Genomic DNA, 18,258 nt, shown 5'->3' with positions numbered 1-18,258 from the left:
AGTTGCAACAGTCTCTTTGAAGAAAATTAACAAAACAGTGATTTACAAAATTTAAAACATATGTTAACAATTAAAATATATCAAAGTTAAAAGTTTAGGCAGATCAGCAGATGTCAGAGGAACACTACCAATAATGTTAAAATTAAACACCACTAAATGTGAAACCAACAATGACATTGGGAATTAAGGCATCTGAAAGATTAACCTTATGCTTTAAGATGCTCTCTCTTCGTAGTTTCCAACTTGGTTGGTTTTTCTCTGCCATCGCCATTACAACTTTACCTCGGAGCTGATGGTTTCAAGATTTCAAGGTTTGGGCCGCTGCGAGTAATTTAGTATCATCATTTGTAGCGCACAAAATTTCGTGTATTAGAAAAATTTATCAGATGGATAAGAGGTTACAGACTTACGAGTTTAAGGTAAAATTGCATATGCATATACGATGGTTAATAACTACCAGATAATGTGTATATATTTCGATATTAAAATAAAAAAAGAAAACAAACACAAACCTTGTAACTCCCCACACTCTTCAGATTGTGGTTTAATAACTTTGCACGGTATCATTATCGTTTTTGTCCCACATTATTACCCACGAGAGCACCACTCTAAAAAGCAAAGGTAAGTTCAGGAGATGCCAAGATGGAAACAAAGCAACCCTGGTCCAAGGTAAGTCAAGCTAAAATAAAAAAATCTGCAAAATTGAAGGACTCAGGACGCACTCTTTATAAGAAAAGATCAACCATAAACATAATTAATGGAACTGAGATGAATATGGACAATAGTTTCCAAGTTTGCAACCCAAAATTAGGGAACTGTAAGACTCCACATTGTTCTCCTTCAGAGTAGAAACACTGACAATAACCCCATAAAAAATTATCCAAAAGAACTTTGCAAATCCATGGACTTGTTCTGCAGAAGTAATGAAAGATGATTTTACAACTCAAAACAAATTCAAAATATGTAAAGGAAACAGTAAAGTACTTGGCTATTTTATCTCCTTATGGTTGTATGGGTAACTTTAAGAGAACAACCGTTATTGTGCCATTAGTCTGCTTGGATATGTTTATTTGTAATTTACGTGGAGTCTAAGATGTCTGTTAATAAGAAATTAGTCTCAAACTCCAAATCAGGAAAAATCATTCTCATAGGAAAAAATCGTATTCCGAGCTAATTAAACAAGAAAATGGATCCAGAAACTCATCATATGAACGAACCGGAAAGAGTTCAAATCATCTTGTAAATCCGACAGTCAAACGCAAAATTTATAGGCTTAATAGGATTGACGTTATCGAGTTAACTTATAGTCAATCACATCAAGAACAAAAAGCAGAGTGTAAAATCATAATAATGAAACATCCTCCACTTAGAGGCAACAACTATAACAGAGAAATAAATAGTTATACTTTCAAATAGGAAGCAATGCCAAGAGTCGGACACACCTTGCAATTCAGAATACTTTATTATCTTAACAATAATGAAGACATTCATAAATTACTCAAGAATCAGAATCTAGCGAGACATTATTCATGAGTTCCAGTAACATCTGATGTTGAGTCTCCTGGACTGGCCTGGATATTGAAGAGGGAAAGAAACAAAGAGGAGTTGGCTATAATAGATTTCATTCAGCCCAAGTATGAATATACTTACCACTTCAAATTCAATAGTTACTTTATGGGGCTGCTCATCTATACGGGACAAACACTATGTTCTTCCCAATGGGCCTGAATATGGTATGCATGTGTTTTACTGCATTAAGAGAACAGTTGATAGGACAGCTTCTGCCATTAATTTTCGCAAATTTTGGTGCTTCCTTCGTTCCTTGTTCTCACATTGGTGATCTTAAGCAACTTAAAAGTCATTTGGTAGACAACTAAGGACTGCACTATGAATTCACTCATTGGCTCTCTCTTTCTCTCTCTCTCACTATCCTCTCTCTATTTATGTACTACTATGTTTTAGCCAGTATGTCTTATACTTTAAGTGTCCTCTTGGACAAAGTAAGCTTTCAGCAAGTTTGGTCTGAAACAGTAAACACCCAATAATGTCAATTTAGATAAGAAAGAAATATGACTCTATGCCGGGCCATATTCCCCGGCATGTTACGTGACCTGGGCAGATTTAGTGAGCGGATATCCCGACTGAGATTACAGCCGGGCATAGTTTCAACCCTGAACCAACAATTAGAAACATACAATCAACAAAATCATGAACCAACAATTGTTAATTTTGAACAAAAAAGTGTAGGTAGAGATAAGTGCAACACTTTAAAAGATGATGATTTTGAGTTTAAGTTGCTTCTCTATCCAGTTTATAGTTTTCGTGTCAAGTATATACATACACCCAGGATACTTACATTAGGAATACCAATTTTCAGCCTTCTTTTCTTCGTGAGACTCAACAGAAAGTAAAAGAAATAATTCAAACATTTAGAAAATTTGAATTGTGTACTATCAAATTGCTAAATTTTCCAAGAAAGCAAGAAAAAATAAATGAAAAAGAGTTTCTAGTTCACTTTGTCGAAGAACATGACATAAAACAACACGAGCTCGTATACGAATTGATGCAATACATGTTGAAGCACTCTAATCCAACTAAATACAGGGTGGAAATTATGCAGCGAAAAATGCTATACTAACGGGACACCACGAGGCATGGAACGATGTTTGGCCCATCAAGAGTTATTGTAATAGTTTCTTTCATAGATGTTGTGTGGGAGGCGCGGATTTCGTGAGGATGCCACTCTCCCTTTTTTGCCAACCTGTCCAACGCGTCAAGTGGTAATGACTTGGATTTAGTCGGCCATGCAATTACCAACACGAGGGTGAGTTGTATTGCTTGTCCAAAAGCATGCATAAGCAAAGAAGAAAAGGAATATGAAGCATGGAAATGAAAGAAAAATACAAGAATAATATGTGACTCTAAAGCTATCAACATCCTAGTTTGGCAACATAAATTTTTCGCTCATTTTTGCTCTCCTAAGTGATTTTCTAACTGTTAAGCATAGTTAAACGCCATCGCATCAAATAGACCTATTTCTTTTCTGATTCGTAGAGCTTATTCAAATCATAACGAGCTCACAAAACAAAAATATAATACACCTCCAATTGAGTTTAATTTCTATAGAAAGTTTCAATGTCCAACTATTGACGTTCTTAGGCATAAAACAACAATATACTCCCTGTATTCTCAATGTCAGTTCCCTGCTTTCATTTCACATGGAAGACTAAGTACTCAAAAGATTTAAAAATGATACCACATGATGTGAAGATGACTTATATAACAGGATGTGAGGATGGCTTATACAATATTCGTGTATGAGACATTTCATCAAACACTTTGTCTACAATAGTAAGATCAAGCAAAACTGAAATTGAATTTTGGAACTCCACAAAACAAAATTGAAAAACATGAATCAAAAAGATCTTTTCAATTTTAAAAAGAAAATACTAACCCTAAACACAGTCTAAACTGACCAAAAACATTAATATCAATCCAAGCTGAAATTTGATTTTGGAAGATTACAAAAAAATTGATGCGAAGATGAATCAAACATGAGAAGAACGAAACACTGACCTTGCCGGCACTTACTGAACAATCGAAGCAAAAAATGAGAAGATGAATATCAAAATCAAACAGGTGTGCTCTGAACAAACGAAGCAAAAAATTTCTCAACTTGAGAAGATGGATATCAAAATCAAAGACAAATCAAACATGAGAAGAAAGAAACACTCACCTTCCGACGTGCATTGAACAAACGAAGCCAACAATTTCTCAACCAGGGAAGCCAGAGCCATCGTTTTAATAAAGTGAGGAGAGATATGTTCCGTGGGAAAGAGATATGTCCGGTAGGAAAGAGATATGTCCGGTAGGAAAGAGATGTGTCACTCTAGAGACGTGGCTGAACCCAACGGTGGATAGTGATGCTGATGTGGGGCGGACGACCAGATTTATCCAGAGGTTTGTCCCAGTCAGCACCCATCCACCTGTTTTATTATATAGATATAAAATAGATATACTAGGTTATAGCCCGTGCCTCCGGCACAGAACTATTTTGATAAACTTACCTAGTTTGAATATATATAATGGGTGCACATGAAAAAATGAGGTATAAATTTATTCAAAAGGAGTAGCCAAACTTCTTAATTTTGTTATTCAATATTCATACAACCACATCCAACCATTATCAATCACAAAAACTATAAACTACTATCGAATTTTCATTGGCCACGATCTTATTTTCTTTTATTGGAAGAGAAAATATCCTTGATGGTCATGAATAATTATTCGTACAAAATCATTAGCCACAAACCCATCAAAAGTGTAAGGATTTACAAAAGCACACAGATCTACCAAGACAGACGAAACTCCAACAACAAACTTTAATCCAACCCCCTAAACGAAGAGTTCCTACAATAATAACAACCCCAATGCAAGTATGAGAAAACAAAAGCATAATTGCATACATCATGGGTTAACTCTTATTATTATAACCCCTGCCCGTTTTTATCTATTATTCTATGTAGCTTCACATTGAACTCAGATGACATCAACCTCTCTTCTCCACAAGAAAATTGTATAAACCTTAAGATATTGGGTATTTAGACATGTATCTATCTCGAAGAACAAAGCTAAGAATTTCAAAGCCTTATATCAGAGACTCAATGTTACCAAATCCCACACATCAAATTTTTTTAGAACATTTACTATGTCAAACATGAAACAGAAGACAACGTAACCCACATAAAGATGAATATTTACAATGAAATTTTAAACGTATTTTTTGAACATTGGAGCCAAGATGGAAATGTTAAAGCAAACTCACCAAACATGTTGTCGATAGCCGAGACAGAGAAGCATATGTGCTCCGACCGAAATTGCAATACCCAACCCACCTTTACAATATACACAAGATAAAAAGATAAAATTTGGATACGTGATTTATAAAAAAGACTAAAAGTCAAAGATCAGTTGGTATCCACCTTTACAAGTAAAAGTCCCGCAAATTAAGGGACTGGTTTAATTCGACAATATAGAAAACCTTTGCAATCTCGATTTCTACAACTTCTCGAATAGGGGACAAACGTCGTACCCTTTTATCCCAAATTAAATATGTCTTAGAACTTTTGTTGCCCCTGATTGGTGCCTACCATTATCCCGACTATTACTATATATGAAGGCCTGGAAATTGTTGGTAGAGCTTATATATTATCAAATTCTATAATGATCCAGAATGAGGGCATCTATTTCATCCCAACTATCCGGTGTAGAGAGTACCAGATAGCCCCTTCCAACCAGCAGACTCACCACTTTGTCTGAATTCCTTCTGTTACTACCCATGAACAGGGAGACAAGACTAACACCAAATTGTGTGGCTAATCTTCTAAGAGTTTCACTTGACCCGATTACAATTCCTATATCTGCTTCTAGGAGGCAAAGCAAGTCAATCACAGAATTGCCTATATAAACTGTTACGGGCCTCTTGCTGTTTTCGTTCGTCTTTGATATGTCCTTGAAAGCTTCAGCTTTCTCTGACGGAGACTCCACTTTCCTAAGAATTTTGCATGTCGAAATCCCATCTTCATATACAAACTCGTTTGCGTGAATGGTTAATTCCTCCAGACCTCTTGTTAAGAGAAACAAAATAATCTTCAATTTTTCATATACCTTAGTTGCGGCATATAATACAGAAACACGGACAGGACTTCAGAAACGTACCTGATGCAAAAGCTGATCTCATGAGATCAGCACACCAACAATATGAGAGTACATGGATAGATGCATTTAGCTTTTCATTCTTGATAACTCTCTTAAATAAGTCTTTACAACCATTTTGGAGGATCATATGTTCGCCCACTCGCTTTATGTCTTCGAAGTTTAGACCTTTTAGTACACCTGAATCAATTACTCTTACATACGCCCGTCTCTCAAACTGCGATAGTTGCTCAAGTGCTTTGAGTAGGTATTCATAGTTAAATTTGTCAACTGCAAACACAAATGAAGTACATAAAAACATGAGTATGGCCGAGTCAAAAGAAATCTGGGTAAAATTTGTGTTGTTGCGGCTATAACTGCGATTTAACTATCATATGTGGAGTGCAAAATCTTAACACATTACCTTTGTCACTTGGCAAAATGTTCTCGATGCATTGTTCATACTCTTCAGTATATTGTGCAGAAATAAAATCCCAAGTGTTTCTCAAATCGACTGATGACATCCGAGCAAGTAACTTTTCCTGCTCATCCAGATCAACGTTGGGCGCAGTTAATATTGCAATTTCTGCTAAGATGGCAGAGGTTACAGCAGTACATGTCAAGTCAAAATCAGAAAATAGTATCAGACGCTCCGCCACTGGATCAATCATCTTAGTAAAGGAACAAGGGTTTTCTCAAGAACATGCTGAGCAGCAAATTTTTTTATCTCATATTTAAAAGCTTGATGGTAAAGCTTCTCCACGACTTCAAGTTCTTCTCCCGTCAAACGGATGCTTAGCCTATCAAGCAATTCCTTAGTTTGTAGAGCTGATGCCTGCATTAGTGTAGAAAAAAGAAGATACACATAAGTTACAAGAGCAAATAAAGCGATCTAACTTATCACTGATTACTAATCAACACACCTGCAACTCCTGATTGGATCACTGTTAAAGCACTTACACATTTGCATACCATGCTTGCCCTCTTATGGTGGCAGTGCAAAAAAAAGTGAGTATTGACACAGAGAAGATAGTGATTTTACCATCATTCTCAAGAACGTACCTTGGGAAGTTTGATTCTTTGCTGAAGTTTTGCCATGATTAAAGAAAAGAAAAAATGAATGTACCTTCAAGATGGCAACCTAACTGGTGAGATTAAAAATAAGCCGAATGATGATATACCTGCAACCAACAAAAGAAGGTTAATCGCAAGTTGAAAATTAAGTTCTGAAAATTTAAAACCTTAATCGAGGTAGAGTAAATCTTAAGTACAAACAAGTGTGTAGATGATCACCTAAAATCTAAACACAAAATCAAAATTATAAAACCTTTCTTAGCTGATTTTTAGGTACAAACCGGTGAAGCTGCAGCAACCTGCATGAAGCAAACAGATATTTCCGAAGATCAAATAAAAACCCAAGATAGAATTGAAACCCTAATTGATAAAATGGAAAACATAGAGTGGTAACTTATAGGCATCATCATGCCGTTCCGAGTGTTCAGATTTTGAAATTTACAGTAAAAAGTATGGAAGTAAGAAATTGAAATTACTTACGAAGTGAACTGCACAAGAGCCCAAACGTAGTTTGAAGAGTCGAAACTGAGGCCAGACGTAGCTTGAAGAGTCGAACTGAAAAAGAACAACATGATATTAGTATATTTCTTCGAAAGATAACAAATTGGTTCATAATAAATAATCTTGGCCAAATGCGAGATGAAGATGAATGAAGAAAATTCAGACGAGTTGCTCAAATCGGAATTTCGAGAAATAACAATTTTGTCAAACATTAAATGTAAGATATTGTTGGGCTCGAAGTGCTAATTGGGTTTCATCAAGGACCTACTTGGCGCACGTACACAAAGGTTCCAGAAATCTTAAAACATCTATCAGCAATGGAGCATGTGAACTCTAGAATTTAAAACAACAACAGTAATATAACTTAAACTTTCAAGTGTGAGAGACATTTTATCAAACACTTTGTGAGCATATGACCAAATACTAATTTCTATCAACTCACATAGATGGTTCCAAGTTACAACAACATAGAAACAAATTTTTATCATTTAAAACAACAGTAAACATAAACATAAATTGGATTTAACAAAGTTTGAGACATTTAATTTGTATCATCGAAAACAGAGGTAAGATAAATTGTTTGAGACATTTTATTAAACACTTTGTGAGCATATGAAGTCTATGCAACTCACATAGATGATTTCAAAATAATCGAAACAGATATTTATCATCTAAAACAAAAGTAACATATGAAATCCAGGCAACCAAAAATAATGATTCCTATGCAACTAAATACTAATTTCTCACATAGAAACATATTTTTCTCATCTCACTCAAATAGATGAACAAAGGGAGAATTACTGAAACCCCCCAACTCTGATAATGCGTTTACTGAAACCCCCCACTTTAATTAGTAATTACTGAAACCCCCCAACTCCGTTTGATTTAACTTTGATATTTTCAATATTACTTTCTTACCCTCTTACGTTTTACCCCCACTTCTAATAATGCGTTTACTAAAACCCCCCACTTTATTTTCAATATTGCTTTTACCGTCACAAAAGCATAAGCCTAAAGAAATGGAAGTGAAAGTGTCAATATTTTCCATCTATATAATTCCAAAATCAAAATTAGATTCAAATTACATAAGGTGAAAATAAAATCAACAAACTGTGAGAAGAATTCAGATTTAAATGCAACTGCTGCCAAACCTTCCATTGATCATTATCGTCCTGTTGTTAAATTGATTGATTATAAAAATGGAAATAACAACAACTCTTCATCAATTAATTATAAGTCCAAACAATTAGTAATTCATAGTATTATGAAACCCTAGCTCGCTGTTACGGCACCAGCTAGCTAGTTCTCCTTAATTCCATTCAGTAACATGAAATTAACTTCCTTTCTCTTTGTGAGTTTCTCACTCAAGGCTCAAGCTAAGCTAGATAGCATCTGTGAGGTGATGATCATAGATAGTATATAGAAATTAGAGAGGAAACTAGAGTTTAAGACCGACTCCATATATATATATATTTATAACAAAGAGAAATATTACTATCATTCATATATAGGATTCCAAGAGCTATAACTTAATTGTGCTTACTCCACCATCATCACTAAGATATACTATATATTTTTAATTTGATAAGTATAATGATAGTTCTATATATATATATATATATATATATATATAAACTAGCTAGGACCCTGAGATGGCCGGTGAGAAGATGCAATATCATTCATTATATGTCTTTCTTTTCTTGGTATAATTTTATGAATCCCTGCCTTCTTGCTTGCCTGCCTACACTGAGAAACTCATCAGTCATCACCCACTTAACTCTCTCTCTCTCTCTCTCTCTCTCTCTCTAAACAAAAGAACAACAACATCAATTATATAAAGGACTAGACAAACAAAAAGTTTTTTTTTCTTACAGTGTGCCAATCACTCAACCCCCACTCATGGAAAAGTTCCAAAACTCGCCTGGGGTTTCAGTGAACTCGCCTGGTTTCTTGAAGGAAGAGACTTCACTTCCATTTGGGTTGGAATGGAGAAGATAATTAAGGTGATATAAACGCCCTTCCTTTTAGTCGAAGGCGCCCCATTTTGTGGTCTCATTAGTAGGTCCGGATTTAGTAAAGGGAGCTTTAAGTCATTTCACTCTCACTAACAGTTCAATTCCGTTAAATCAAACGGAGTTGGGGGGTTTCAGTAATTACTAATTAAAGTAGGGGGTTTCAGTAAACGCATTATCAGAGTTGGGGGGTTTCAGTAATTCTCCCCCATGAACAAATATGTTTGATTTAAATTAAATAGATTAATAGATGAACAGAGGCACCTACATACTTATTTCTAAGATTCCAAATCAAAACAGATCAAAAGACGAACAGAAGCATACTTATTCCAATTCCGATTTCAATAAAACAGATCAAAAGATATTTTTGATTCCAACAAAATAGATGAATAGATGAACATGAGAAAAAAGACGAACAAACAAACTTATCTCGCTTCCTTTGCACTGAAAATTCTGAGAATCGAAGGTGAAACGAATGAAAAATTCTCCAACAGGAGAAGCCATTGTTTTAATAGATGTATCCGGCAGGAAACATATGACAGATGTGTCTGAATCCTTTCCTCAACTTACGTGGTTGAATCCTTTCCTCAAATGAAGTGGATGAGAGTTCTGACGTGGGACGGACAACTGGATTTATCTGGAGGCTTGTCCCAGTTAGCACTCATGTTTTACTAACAAAGTAACGTTGTTGGACGATTAACGACCCTAAAATTGTTTATGTTTATTGTGGCATTATAGGTAAACGCCCGATGGTTCAATTGTCCTTATAGATCAATTGAACACAGAAACAGAGAATCCCTTACTGAAAAACAAATAAAGACACGGGAACATCGCAAGGATAAATTGATTCTAATTAGAATCCTTTATCTTTCAAAAAAAAAATAGAATTCTTTACGAATCTATCTCAAATTCAAGTACTAAATCATAACTCTCCATTTTTATCATGTTCTCGTACACAATGGCGTATCCAGAATTTACCTCTGGGGGGTCTCAAGTCGATTCCAAGAATTACAACCCTACAAACTTCAGTAAATAACAAAAACATTAGTAACAAATTATTGGATTGATACTTTGTGATTAAAAAGCTTAATATTTTAGATAGATTTATAGTTTTATAATTCATAATTGATCTTTACAAAGTTTCCGTTGTTTACAAGTTTTTCTTAATTACCTCATTTATCAATCTAGATAGATAAATCATTTTCTATCTATACGAGCATACAATCACTCAATCTGTGAGAATAGTGACGCATGGAAGAATGAGTATCTAGCAACAAAAAATATAAGGTCTAGGTCCTCTTCACTCATTATCAATTGATTTTGAGTTGGATGACCACAAACTTAACATGGTATCAAAACTAGGCCCACACGTAATAGACTTAAAAGCACGCCACACGAGAGGGGGCATGTGAGAATAGTCCCACATGGAAGAATGGGTATCTAGCAACCAAGAATATAAGATTTTCCACCTTAGAGGTCAAAAGTTCGAGACACACGCTTAACAATTAAAAAAAAAAAAGAATATAAGATCTAGGTCACCACAAACTTAACACAATCACTCACTTAATGAAATAGTCTTTCTAAAGTTATAAAATTTGACAAAATGTTCAAAATAAACCCTTAAAATTAACACAAAAGAGTGCTGTGAGAAATTAACACAAAGTTACAAAATTTGGCAAAGAATTTTTGAGTTTATAGTCCATAAAACGGGTCCTAATGAGACATTTAGACCTCTCTAATCCTATAAAGGGTTTCAAAATCAAAATATTAATGCAAATGGATATCTAGTCCATTTGTATCCATCTCGAGAGAACACACTAATCCCTAGAATATATATTAAATCTTAATACCCAAACTAACCTTCTTTATATATAAAACCGATTTTTGTTCAAAATTCCAAATTTCTGTTTCCTATTTTATCTCCTACCTTCTCTCTCCGATCACGATTCTATTCAAAGTAACCATTGTCTTCATTATTCTCTATAACGGAAACCTGTTTATCTTTCTCTCTCTAAAATCAAATCATCTAATAAACCTCCATTTTTGAATCTCGGAAATTTGCTTCATCTTCATTAGAACAGTTGAAACTTCCATCGTTTATCAGGATTTACAGTTTCAAAGTCTTTGTTTATACCATTGTCAAGATCTACTATTTGCTTCTCAGGTTAAAGTAACAGATTTAACATTGCACTGTTTTTAATCTTCAGATTTCATCATCATCAGTTTCATCTCTGTATCATTTTTTCCCTACTTTCATCATAATACATGATTTTCTCTCTCTAAACATATTCATAACAGATTTAGCATATTAATCTCAAATCTTTGTTTAGTAATTCGTTAACTTCGAGTTTGTGATGTTTATCTTCATGTATTAAATTAGTTTTCAATAGAATTTTGTTACAGATGTTGACTATTCGAATATTTCTTGACATCAGATCCGGTTACCGTACCACTACTGAACCAGATAAATTTATGTGCGGTAATTGATTATAAACGATACATACTTTATACGAAAGTATTAAACATCACACGTTTTCACCAGATAAGATTCCCTAAAATGTTTTTGTAACAGAATGTAAACATCGTGTAGTTTACGAACAATTATAGATATTTTTTTGCGATTTACATATTTGAAGTAAAAATATACCATTATTCTGTAACAGTGTGTACATATTGCGTAATTTCCAAAACAGTACACGTAATTTATAGCAAATTACACATGTTTGTGTTATATTACAGTGTCACTATGATTCAAACTGAAATACTATTCATCTCCAACACATGTTGAAGTTTATAAAAAATTATGGATAATTTATTCATTGTTTTATGTCGTTTATGACAAATTATAAATTTTTCTGACAAATGTATATGTTTTTTTTTCTTGTAGTAAACCAACACTGATGGAATTTCCTACAGAATCATCACATCAAGTTAAGACTAGGAAACAATGTACGCTATTGCCGCAACTTGGAATTTTGCACAGGCAACCCCATTAATATCCGAGGTTTACTTCGACCCATCTCATTCGGTCGATCTTCAACAACTTACTTGTACATGTAGAAGGTGGTAGGTCGATGGTGTTCCTTGTGAGCATGTCATTCGGTGCATAAAAAGTTGAAATTACGATGAAGAAGATTGCTTCTATGATCCTGTTTGGACAACGGAGTCTTATGTGAAGACTTAGAAGGAACATATAAACCTTGTCCCTAACTTTGATGAACCACATACATTTGATGAAGAGTCAAAAACAATACCACCTTTGATTCGTCGTAGACCTGGAAGGCCAAGGACTATAATGATCAAGAACTCGGACGACATTCTAAGGAGATTGAAGACTTGTGGTAGGTGTAAGCAGCCTGCCTACCACAACGGCACCACATGTAGGGTTAATATTTGAGTTTATTTTTCAGTTACCGTGTCTACTATGTTCTTTTCATTTCCAATTAAAAACAGATTATTGTTGAATAAAATTTCTTTTCAATCGTACAAAGTTTGTGTTATTTATTATACAGTATACGTAATTTATTTCAAATCACATACTTTATAATAAAATACAGGATTTCAGATTTACATTTTCCAACATGTTACGATAATTTATGGTAATTACATGTAGGCGTAAAAAACGAGTAATTCATGTCAGAAAATAATGTAAGTATGTTTTCTGGTTCTTGGAGCTTCCTTTATCCTCTTAATTAGAGAATTTTGTTTTGGTGTTTGACTAACAACATCTGATTTCTCTGATCCACCCTTCATAACTTTTGATTTTGTTCTTTTCTTCTTAACTGTTTATGAAGTTTGCTCCATAAAATCATCATCTTTTTCTTCACTTTCAGCTCTATCTAAATAGGATTTGGCCACTCGAACAATATCGGAGAAGTCGTTGGGATTTGTTTCATCTATTCCCAATGAAAAGTTCAGAGTGCCGCTATAATTCCTCTCTTCCACATGCTCAAATAGCACAATGGCTGTGCATGGTGCATTTACATCAGGATCTGCAATCATGAAAACATGTTTTTGTAGTTAATTTTTGTATACATGAAAGATAATTCCACTGTCATTTCTTATAGATTACTCATCAATTCTGATAAAGTACACGTAATTTACGAACAATAGACAGTCTGCGACATAAAGTACGCATCATTTATGATAAATTATTTAAACTTTATATATAAAAGGTATAATTTACTCACAGTTTCAGAAATTTATAAGACTTTTCACAAATATTTACCTCAGTAATTGATGATGCTTTAGTTTTACATTTCTTCTTTACAACAACTTCTTCCACAATAGCTTTCCTCTTTAAAGGTATAATTTATTGTAGAAAAATATATGTGCGGGTGAGGGGAAGTGATTTATGTAGTTTAGAGATATTGTAACCGATTTCCTCCCTAACAATTTCTCTTATTTCCATGATTTCCTCCCATAATTTTTGGGTATCTAGTAAATAGCGACAATAGCCTTGCGGTCAATGTTGGGTATCTTTTTTTTTTGCCGCGACTTTGGGGAATAAAGAAAATTCTCCGGGGAATAAATTCTCGAGGGAATCCAGATTTTTTTAAAAATTCTCCGGGGAATAAATTTTTATGGGGAATACAAAATACATTTTTTTGAAAGTTCTCATCCATCTCATCTGTTCTCTCTGCCACTTCATCTTCTCGACACCTCATCATCTTCTCCGACGAAAGTCGCCAGCCGGCCAATTTTTCGGCCGGCGACCTTCAAACATAAAAAAAAGTAATAATAATTAATTTTCTCTGTCCTCTCTCTCTCTCTAAATTTTTTTTTGTTTTTTTCTCTCTCTAGAACAGATCTAGAGAGGTCTGTTCTCAGGAACAGACCACAATGGAGCAAGCTTGAGATCTCTGCTCTCTTTCTCTCTCTCTACTTTTGCTCTCTTTGTCTCTTTATTCTACTAGATTTTCATCTTCTTCTCTCTGCAACAAAAACCCAAAAAAAGGTCACGTTCTCCTTCAATGGCAGCAGATAGAGACTAATTCCTCCAAACGGTTAATTTCAGAGGTACCATCATCTCCCCCTCCATTAATAACACAAACCAAGCAAACCCACGTAGGTCTTGCTTAGGTTTCATCTATAAAGCTGTTTTTGTTTCCATTATTTTAATAATCCTTCCACTTTTCCCATCTACTGCTCCTGAATTTGTTAACCAAAATATAATTAAATGATAGAAGTTGGGAACTTGTTCATCTTCTTTTTGTTGGTATTGCTGTTTCTTATGGTCTATTTAGTCATAGAAATGTTGAAACAGAGAAAGAAATTCATTTCAAAAATGATAATACCCAAACTTATATGTCTAGAATTCTTCAAGTTTCTTCAGTTTTTGATGATGATAATCAGATTGAAACCCTTTTTGGGTTTGATGGTAATAATCTTGTTCAAACATGGAGTTCTGAATATTATAGAGGTGAATCAAATGTTTTAGTTGCAGGTCAAAACTCTGCTTTTTCTGAAGAGAGAAATTTCAGTTTAAATAATGTTAGTTTTAAACCCTTAGTTTTGCCTGTTAGAAGTTTAAGATCTCAAATTTCAGATCCAGATATTGTTGAAGCTAATAAAGAAGAGAAATTATTTGGATCTTCTGGTTTCTTTAGTAGTTCTATTTCTGGTAGTAATGTTGATAGAAATGTTAATGGAGAAAATGGGGATTTGGGTTTTGTTCATTTGGATGAGAAATTTAAGGGTAATTTTGTCCTTCCTTCACCTGTGCCTTGGCGGTCGAGATAAGGAAAGATGATTATGATGAATGAACAAGTGAAATCTTTTGTTCCTTCCGTTGAAGAATCTGAAATCAATCAATTTGATTTTCACCAATAGACCACAATGGTCTGTTCGTGAGAACAAACCTTCTCTCTCTCTAGATCTGTTCTAGAGAGAGAGAAGAAAAAAATTTAGAGAGAGAGAGAGGAGAGAGAAAATTTTAAATTTTTTTATGTTTGAAGGTCGCCGGCCGGAAAAATAGCCGGCCGGCGACTTTCACCGGAGAAGATGATGAGGTGTCGAGAAGATGAGGTGGCAGAGAGAGGTGATGAGATGGAGGAGCCTTTTTTATAGCATCTTCCAAAATTAGAAGCCCCTTAGCAATAAAAAGAAACATAAAAAGTCAATCTTATTTGACTAGTTTTAAGAAAATTCTTTATTCCCCGGAGAATTTTCTTTGTTCCCCAAAGCCGCGACCTTTTTTTTTGATAAAATAATAGTATTGGGTATCTAGTAAATGCCGACAATAGTTTTGCAGTTAATTTGTAAGAAGTTTAAAATCTGATAATATCTAATACAAATGAGGGTATAAAAGTCCAGTAGTAATTTCAAGAACATAGAAATTAATTGTTGACATTAGTACCCTTCCCTTTTTAGTCGATTGACATAAAAATAGATTAATACAAGCGGGGGATGCGATCTTTAGGGTAGATAATCGATTTTTTTAGGGTTGCACTTGGATTTTATACGAATTTAAGATATATTGATTGGATAATTCCTATATATAAAAAGTTAAAATACTTTAAATTATTTACAATAGGACTCGAACCTAGAACCCAAGCTTCCGCCACACAATGCCTTAATCATTAAACCAAGCACCAACTTATGTCATTTAACTCACCATTAAATATATAGGTATAGACACATAAATATATAAAAATACTTTAATTGCTTATAGAGGGACTCAAACTCATATCCTCGCGTTCAAAGAGGCACTCCAGGTTACGGTTTAACCTCTAAGCTAGAGATTTATTTGTGTTAAATTTTTATATTAGAACATATATTATTTACACTTATATATAGAAACAGAATTACCAAAAGAAAAATCGGGAGGATCCACGGGGTGCGGCCGCACCCCCGTGGATCCGCCCCTGGACATGGCATTGTATTTTTAGAATAGACCTGAAGGCCTATTGACTCTATTCATCTGCCAAAAGTTGAGCTACTAGCTTGACCTCAAAACCCAGATTCAACAAGAACTATTTAATTCATATCCTTCCTCTACATCACTAATAACTAAAGCACAAGAAAAGGTTCCCTAGGAAGAAGATTATATTTCATATATAATCATTAGTTTCAAATAACAAGAAGATAGTAAACACTCAGTTAGGTTTTTGTGGTCTTTTAGTCCACATTGGTTGTGGAGGAGGACGGTGATTACTTTGTAAGCGTGAGAGAAAACTTCACTTCTTGAGCTAGTTTTTTTGGGTGAGATAGTCCACAGTCACTTGGGGACAAGTACGGTTTATGGACCAAACCCATGATATCAGAGTCCAAATTTACTAAAAGTATTTCATGTCCATTGCTCAATGAAAGATAATCTTCTAGCTCTAATGCGTGAAGGAAAAATTGGTGTCATTTTCCACATTGGTAGTTGTGGACCTTGTGGTGTGGTCACTTCAATAGTGTGAGAGAAAGACTCAAGTTCTTGAACTAGTTATTGGAGTGAAATAGATCCACGCCCACTTTGAGGCAAGTAGTCCACACTAATTTTTAGGAGTAGTTGGTCTGGACCTTTCGTAACACGAAATAACCCATCCCGACTCCACCGAACTCCCACATCTACCTCTCTCATTAAGATGAGGTTTGATAATTTTTTGTTTTGATGAAGGAAAATACCATTAAAACCAAACGTATATTACATACCAACTAGAAATCCGAAAAAAAAGAGACAACATCATTCCAAAGTTTCTTACACCCGTGAGCACGCCCCCATTTGGCTAACGCATCTGCATAATTATTACTATTCCTAGACACATGAGAGAATATAATTCCTGAAAAGTTTTCCTTGATGTCTTTGATCTGTCGGATGATACTTAGAGATTGCCATTGGATACATCCTTCCTCGCCATTGAGAGCTTACATTATTGCTTTATTATCACTTTCTAAATGCACATAAGATAGTTGCATTTGCATCGCGCTTAGTAGACCATATAATACCGCTAAACTTTCACATTCTTCAGCATTTTGCCCTCGTACACTATCTGCTACCGCCATTATAAAGTTGGCTTCTGCATCTCGCATAATGTAACCGATTCCTGCCTGTTCATGTAAATTAACAAAAGAGGCATCTACATTGATTTTAATATAAGGTGTCGATGGAGGTCTCCATGTTTGTATAACCGTTTGTTCTTGACCCTTCGTGGTAGTGCAATTCTCAGTTCTGAGAGGAGTAGTAGTGGTTTTGTTTATCCTTTCTATCATTTGCATTGGATTTTGTTTATTCGTCGTAAAGCAGTTTTCACATCTGGCTTTCCACAGAAACCAAAGAATTTTAGCATACAGATTAATAGTTTCTTCCTCAAGAGATTTCCATTGGTGTATCCATTGAATAGTGGTACTAATGTGATCAGTTCTAACTTGGTAATGAAGCCAAATTGCTTTCGCAAACGGGCAATGCAGCATAACATGATCTATGGTCTCCTCATAATTACAGTTCACACAGAAGTAATTATTACCGATGAATTTGCCAATCCTTGATTTTACTGGTAAGCTATTCGTATAGCACTTCCAGAGAAATAGTTTGATCCTAGGAATAGTATTCATATTCCATATGAAAAACCAATCCATCTGGTCATGAGTATTATAGAGTGTACTGGTGCGTAAAAAATTGTACATAAATTTAAGAGAGAAGTTACCTGATTTTGTCAGTGTCCAGATAGCTTTATCCTCATCATTAGGATTAAGGTTGATGCTAAGTATCGCGATGAGGTTTGATAATTAAAAGAAATAAGGAAAGTTTTAAAGGTGTCTACTACTTGTGGTATTGGCGCCTCCATGTCGGATGTGTCCCTCTATTTCTGAAAAATTGTTATAAGCTTTCAGACACTCCCACCTCTAAATCCCACAACAGTCTTTTGGTTTATTTCAGTTACTAACTTAAAAACTAAAACAAAATAATAATTAATACCAACTAATTAATCAATAAATTAATGGTTCATTTAGAAAGAACAATAAAGCACTTCATAACAATATAAAACTA

The 18,258-nt window shown here is 34.6% G+C and overlaps 1 long non-coding RNA gene and 2 pseudogenes across 2 annotated transcripts; 1 reads left to right on the top strand and 2 right to left on the bottom strand.

Moving 5' to 3' along the window:
• On the bottom strand, nt 1-4,004 carry LOC147555092 (uncharacterized). The gene is made up of 4 exons (XR_015235277.1): nt 3,737-4,004; nt 3,219-3,646; nt 513-2,585; nt 1-321 (listed from the first exon to the last, which is right to left on the bottom strand). It is a non-coding gene; the product is annotated as an uncharacterized LOC147555092 (long non-coding RNA).
• A 1,347-nt stretch (nt 4,005-5,351) lies between these two features.
• Nucleotides 5,352-6,792, bottom strand: LOC147555091 (bifunctional TH2 protein, mitochondrial pseudogene; annotated as a pseudogene). Its single transcript, XR_015233465.1, has 3 exons — nt 6,757-6,792; nt 6,119-6,529; nt 5,352-5,985 (listed from the first exon to the last, which is right to left on the bottom strand). The product of XR_015233465.1 is annotated as a bifunctional TH2 protein, mitochondrial pseudogene (transcript).
• Nucleotides 6,793-12,228: 5,436 nt separating this feature from the next.
• Nucleotides 12,229-15,113, top strand: LOC147555090 (uncharacterized; annotated as a pseudogene).
• Nucleotides 15,114-18,258: the final 3,145 nt, after the last annotated feature.

This window comes from Eschscholzia californica, unplaced genomic scaffold, assembly GCF_041429995.1.
Source record: "Eschscholzia californica isolate CP2 unplaced genomic scaffold, dmEscCali1.0.p SCAF_2, whole genome shotgun sequence".
In the NCBI taxonomy this organism is placed as follows: Eukaryota; Viridiplantae; Streptophyta; class Magnoliopsida; order Ranunculales; family Papaveraceae; genus Eschscholzia; species Eschscholzia californica.
Note: the sequence above shows the minus strand (reverse complement) of the source record. Positions and strands in the feature narration are given on the sequence as shown.